Source organism: Lithobates pipiens, unplaced genomic scaffold, assembly GCF_037356315.1.
Source record: "Lithobates pipiens isolate NorthernLeopardFrog02 unplaced genomic scaffold, aLitPip1_a1.2 Scaffold_23, whole genome shotgun sequence".
NCBI lineage: Eukaryota > Metazoa > Chordata > Amphibia > Anura > Ranidae > Lithobates > Lithobates pipiens.
Genome location: NW_027507785.1, coordinates 332,581,831 through 332,587,830, shown reverse-complemented (window position 1 = coordinate 332,587,830; position 6,000 = coordinate 332,581,831). Strand labels below are relative to the sequence as shown.

At 49.4% G+C, this 6,000-nt stretch overlaps 1 protein-coding gene across 2 annotated transcripts in view; it reads left to right on the top strand.

Annotated features, from left to right (window-relative positions):
• Positions 1 to 693: 693 nt before the first annotated feature.
• The window catches only part of LOC143926728 (tetraspanin-1-like), a 46,079-nt gene continuing 40,772 nt past the window's right edge, over positions 694 to 6,000 (top strand). Inside the window, exon 1 of one of the 2 annotated variants that reach the window (XM_077450752.1) lies at positions 694 to 792. The gene's annotated coding sequence lies outside the window, so the exon portion shown is untranslated. Of the gene's footprint in view, positions 793 to 4,711; positions 4,868 to 6,000 lie in introns of those variants that run through there. The other variant, XM_077450749.1, reaches the window with a different exon arrangement.

The window sequence follows — 6,000 nt, the reverse complement described above, 5'->3', positions numbered from 1 at the left end:
ATGATCTTATATCTGTAGAGGAGATGATCTGAGGTTTGCAGAGGAGATGATCTGAGGTCTATAGAGGGGCTGATCTGACGTCTATAGAGTACAAGGGAAAAAACTTAGTGCTCAAGGCACAGTGTGACTCCTCTGGATTTTGAAAGCAGACCAGATGTGAGTATAAAATGTATTTATTGATTGAAATATTGGATGAGACGGACCAGTTTTGGTACACACACTGCCAATCCCTGCTCCATTATGAGGTCTATAGAGGGGGCTGATCCAAAGTCTGTAGAGGGGCCGATCAGGGGTAAATAGAGAGACTGGTTGGTAGTGAATAGGGAGCGATGACCAGCAATGAATAAGGAGTGATGAAGGGCAGTGAATAGGGAGCGATGACCAGCAATGAATAAGGAGTGATGAAGGGCAGTGAATAGGGAGCGATGACCAGCAATGAATAAGGAGTGATGAAGGGCAGTGAATAGGGAGCGATGACCAGCAATGAATAAGGAATGATGAAGGGCAGTGGATAGGGAGTGATGATTGGTAATAAATACGGAGAGATGACCAGCAGTGAATAGGGAGCAGGAAGACGGAAGGCCTGGCTCTGCTTGCTATCATTATATGCCCAGTTCTGATATGCTCCCTACGTCACAGATAAGAAGGTCCCTATGAATAGAAGAATAGGTGCCCTCTGGGGGATGGTCGGTTCTCCAGTCTCACCTGTTATAAGGTGAGTGTACCTGGAATAGTCACACCTGCACCTCTGGATATCTCCGATCTTCTCTGCACAGCTCAGCCTCAGAACAGGTCAGTAATTGGGGATATCCTGTTGTGTCTGATCCCTATTCCTGTCCCCTCTATGGGGGTTGGGGGAGCCATGAATAATCTGAAGACTTTACTCTATTGATGGAGGAGATTTGTCATCTATGTGTAATGCCAGCTCTGTGTATAGACTGATCTGAGGTCTTTAGAGGGGCTAGTCTGGGGTCTATGGAGGTGCTGATATGAGGTCTATGGATGGTCCAATCTGGGGTCTATAGAGGGGGCTGATCTGGGGTCAGTATAGGGAGTGATCTGAGGTCTATAGAGGAGGCTGATCTAAAGTCACTAGAGGGGTTGATTTAGGGTATATAAAGATACTGGTCTGAGATATATAGAGGGGCTGATCTCAGGTCTAAAGATGAACTGATCTGATCTGAAGTCCGTAAAGGAGCTGGTCTGAGGTCTATAAAGGGGCTCTCTGAGGCTTATAGAGGGGCTGGTCTAAGATCTGAGGTTTATAGTGGAGCTGATCTGAGGTCTATAGAGGGGCTGATCTGAGGTCTATAGAGGGGTCTATCTGAGGTCTATAGAGGGGCTGATCTGAGGTCTATAGAGGGGTCTATCTGAGGTCTATAGAGGGGCTCATCTGAGGTCTATAGAGGGGTCTATCTGAGGTCTATAGAGGGGCTGATCTGAGGTCTATAGAGGGGCTGATCTGAGGTCTATAGAGGGGCTGATCTGAGGTCTATAGAGGGGCTGATCTGAGGTCTATAGAGGGGGCTGATCTGAGGTCTATAGTTGGGATGTTCTGAGGGCTATAGAGGGGCTGATCTGAGGTCTATAGTGGGGCTGATCTGAGGTCTATATTGGGGATGATCTGAGGTCTATAGAAGGGGCTGATCTGAGGTCTATAGAGGGGGCTGATCTGAGGGCTATAGAGGGGCTGATCTGAGGTCTATAGTGGGGCTGATCTGAGGTCTATATTGGGGATGATCTGAGGTCTATAGAGGGGCTGATCTGAGGTCTATAGAGGGGCTGATCTGAGGTCTATAGAGGGGGCTGATCTGAGGGCTATAGAGGGGCTGATCTGAGGTCTATAGAGGGGCTGATCTGAGGTCTATAGTGGGGCTGATCTGAGGTCTATAGAGGGGCTGATCTGAGGTCTATAGAGGGGGCTGATCTGAGGGCTATAGAGGGGCTGATCTGAGGTCTATAGAGGGGCTGATCTGAGGTCTATAGTGGGGCTGATCTGAGGTCTATAGAGGGGGCTGATCTGAGGTCTATAGAGGGGGCTGATCTGAGGTCTATAGAGGGGCTGATCTGAGGTCTATAGAGGGGCTGATCTGAGGTCTATAGAGGGGGCTGATCTGAGGTCTATAGAGGGGCTGATCTGAGGTCTATAGAGGGGGCTGATCTGAGGTCTATAGAGGGGCTGATCTGAGGTCTATAGAGGGGCTGATCTGAGGTCTATAAAGGGGCTGATCTGAGGTCTATAGAGGGGGCTGATCTGAGGTCTATAGAGGGGCTGATCTGAGGTCTATAGAGGGGGCTGATCTCAGGTCTATAGAGTGGGCTGATCTGAGGTCTATAGAGGGGCTGATCTGAGGTCTATAGAGGGGCTGATCTGAGGTCTATAGAGGGGGCTGATCTCAGGTCTATAGAGTGGGCTGATCTGAGGTCTATAAAGGGGCTGATCTGAGGTCTATAGAGGGGGCTGATCTGAGGTCTATAGAAGGGGCTGATCTGAGGTCTATAGAAGGGGCTGGTCTGAGGTCTATAGTTGGGATGTTCTGAGGGCTATAGAGGGGCTGATCTGAGGTCTATAGAGGGGCTGATCTGAGGTCTATAGAGGGGCTGATCTGAGGTCTATAGAGGGGCTGGTCTGAGGTCTATAGTTGGGATGTTCTGAGGGCTATAGAGGGGCTGATCTGAGGTCTATAGAGGGGCTGATCTGAGGTCTATAGAGGGGCTGATCTGAGGTCTATAGAGGGGCTGATCTGAGGTCTATAGAGGGGGCTGATCTGAGGTCTATAGAGGGGGCTGATCTCAGGTCTATAGAGTGGGCTGATCTGAGGTCTATAAAGGGGCTGATCTGAGGTCTATAGAAGGGGCTGGTCTGAGGTCTATAGTTGGGATGTTCTGAGGGCTATAGAGGGGCTGATCTGAGGTCTATAGAGGGGGCTGATCTGAGGTCTATAGAGGGGCTGATCTGAGGTCTATAGAGGGGGCTGATCTGAGGTCTATAGAAGGGGCTGATCTGAGGTCTATAGAGGGGGCTGATCTGAGGTCTATAGAGGGGGCTGATCTGAGGTCTATAGAGGGGGCTGATCTGAGGTCTATAGAGGGGCTGATCTGAGGTCTATAGAGGGGGCTGATCTGAGGTCTATAGAAGGGGCTGATCTGAGGTCTATAGAGGGGGCTGATCTGAGGTCTATAGAGGGGGCTGATCTGAGGTCTATAGTGGGGCTGATCTGAGGTCTATAGTGGGGCTGATCTGAGGTCTATAGTGGGGCTGATCTGAGGTCTATAGAGGGGGCTGATCTGAGGTCTATAGTGGGGCTGATCTGAGGTCTATAGTGGGGCTGATCTGAGGTCTATAGAGGGGGCTGATCTGAGGTCTATAGAGGGGGCTGATCTGAGGTCTATAGTTGGGATGTTCTGAGGGCTATAGAGGGGGCTGATCTAAAGTCACTAGAGGGGCTGATTTAGTGTCTATAAAGATACTGGTCTGAGATCTATAGAGGGGCTGATCTCAGGTCTAAAGATGAACTGATCTGATCTGAAGTCCATAAAGGATCTGGTCTGAGGTCTATAAATCAGCCTCGTTGGAGGTCTATGGATGGACTGTTCTGAGGTCTATAGAGGGGCTGATCTGAGGTCTATAGTGGGGATGATCTGAGGTAAATAGAGAGAATGGTTGGTAGTGAATAGGGAGTGATGACCAGTAATGAATAAGGAATGATGAGGAGCAGTAAATAGGGAATGATGATGGGCAGTGAATAGGGAGTGATGATGGGCAGTGAATAGGGAGTGATGAGGGGCAGTGAATAGGGAGTGATGATGGGCAGTGAATAGGGAGTGATGATGGGCAGTGAATAGGGAGTGATGATGGGCAGTGAATAGGGAGTGATGATGGGCAGTGAATAGGGAGTGATGACCAGCAATGAATAAGGAATGATGAGGAGCAGTAAATAGGGAATGATGATGGGCAGTGAATAGGGAGTGATGATGGGCAGTGAATAGGGAGTGATGAGGGGCAGTGAATAGGGAGTGATGATGGGCAGTGAATAGGGAGTGATGATGGGCAGTGAATAGGGAGTGATGACCAGCAATGAATAAGGAATGATGAGGAGCAGTAAATAGGGAATGATGATGGGCAGTGAATAGAGAGTGATCACTGGCAGTGAATAGTGAGTGATGAGGAGCAGGTAATTGGGAGCAATGATTGTTAATAAATACGGAGAGATGACCAGCAGTGAATAGGGAATGATGATGGGCAGTGAATAGGGAATGATGATGGGCAGTGAATAGGGAATGATGATGGGCAGTGAATAGGGAGTGATGATGGGCAGTGAATAGGGAGTGATGACCAGCAATGAATAAGGAATGATGAGGAGCAGTAAATAGGGAATGATGATGGGCAGTGAATAGAGAGTGATGAGGGGCAGTGAATAGGGAGTGATGAGGGGCAGTGAATAGGGAATGATGAGGGGCAGTGAATAGGGAGTGATGAGGGGCAGTGAATAGGGAGTGATGAGGGGCAGTGAATAGGGAGTGATCACTGGCAGTGAATAGTGAGTGATGAGGGGCAGTGAATGAGGAGTGATAAGGAGCAGGTAATTGGGAGCAATGATTGTTAATAAATACGGAGAGATGACCAGCAGTGAATAGGGAGCAGGAAGACGGAAGGCCCGGCTCTGCTTGCTATCATTATATGCCCAGTTCTGATATGCTCCCTACGTCACAGATAAGAAGGTCCCTATGAATAGAAGAATAGGTGCCCTCTGGGGGATGGTCGGTTCTCCAGTCTCACCTGTTATAAGGTGAGTGGACCTGGAATAGTCACACCTGCCCCTCTGGATATCTCCGATCTTCTCCGCACAGCTCAGCCTCAGAACAGGTCAGTAATTGGGGATATCCTGTTGTGTCTGATCCCTATTCCTGTCCCCTCTGTGGGGGTTGGGGGAGCCATGAATAACCTGGAGACTTTTCTCTACTGATGGAGGAGATTTGTCATCATTGTGTCATCCCAGACCCAGGAGGAGTCCATCCAACGAATTCTCTCTCTGCTGGGAGACACTTCCCGGGATCTACTACTCCCTACACACACCGATCAGCCATAATATTCCGACCACTGACTGTATACAATGTATCTATCCCCTATACTTATATATATATATGCTGTACACACCCCTCCCCCTCTGTACACACCGATCAGCCACAACATTCTGACCACTGACAGGTGAAGTGATAACATTATCTGGTGACAATGACATCTGGAAGTGGATGGGAGATATGAGGCAGCGAGTGAACATGTTGTCCCTGAAGTTGATGGTCATCGCAGGTTGTTGTGTATGGGGGCTGTGTAGCTGCAGAGCGGTCAGGGTGTCCATGCTGACCCGTGTCCACAGCCAACAGACCCTACAATGGGGACGTGAGCCTCAGAACTGGAGCACGGAGCGATGGGAGAAGGTGGCCTGCTCTGATGGGTTCAAGAATGGTTTGAGGAACACAACTAGAAGTTTTAGGTGTTGACTTGGCCTCAAAATTCTCCAGATCTCAATCTAATCGAGCATCTGTGGGATGTGCTGGAGAAACAAGTCCGATCCATGGAGGTCCCAACTCCCAACGTACAGGACTCGAAGGATCTGCTAGTGACGGCCCGGTGTCAGATACCACAGTGTACCTCCAGAGGTCTGGTGGGGTCCATGGCGGTGGGAGGGGAGGGGGGTCATAATGTTATGGCTGATCGATGTATTTAGGTGACATTGCATGTTTGTGAGGAGCGTCTGTCTCCACCCCGATGAATGACGGACATGGTGAAGGAAGGAGACACTTGTCACCTAATATCTCCCAACTCATACAATTCCCATCCCCCGTGTACAGCTGTTGCAAGGGTTCCTTACTGTGTGAGCTTTGGGAAGGGTTCCTTACTGTTAGAGCTTTGGGAAGGGTTCCTTACTGTGTGAGCTTTGGAAAGGGTTCCTTACTGTGTGAGCTTTGGAAAGGGTTCCTTACTGTTAGAGCTTTGGG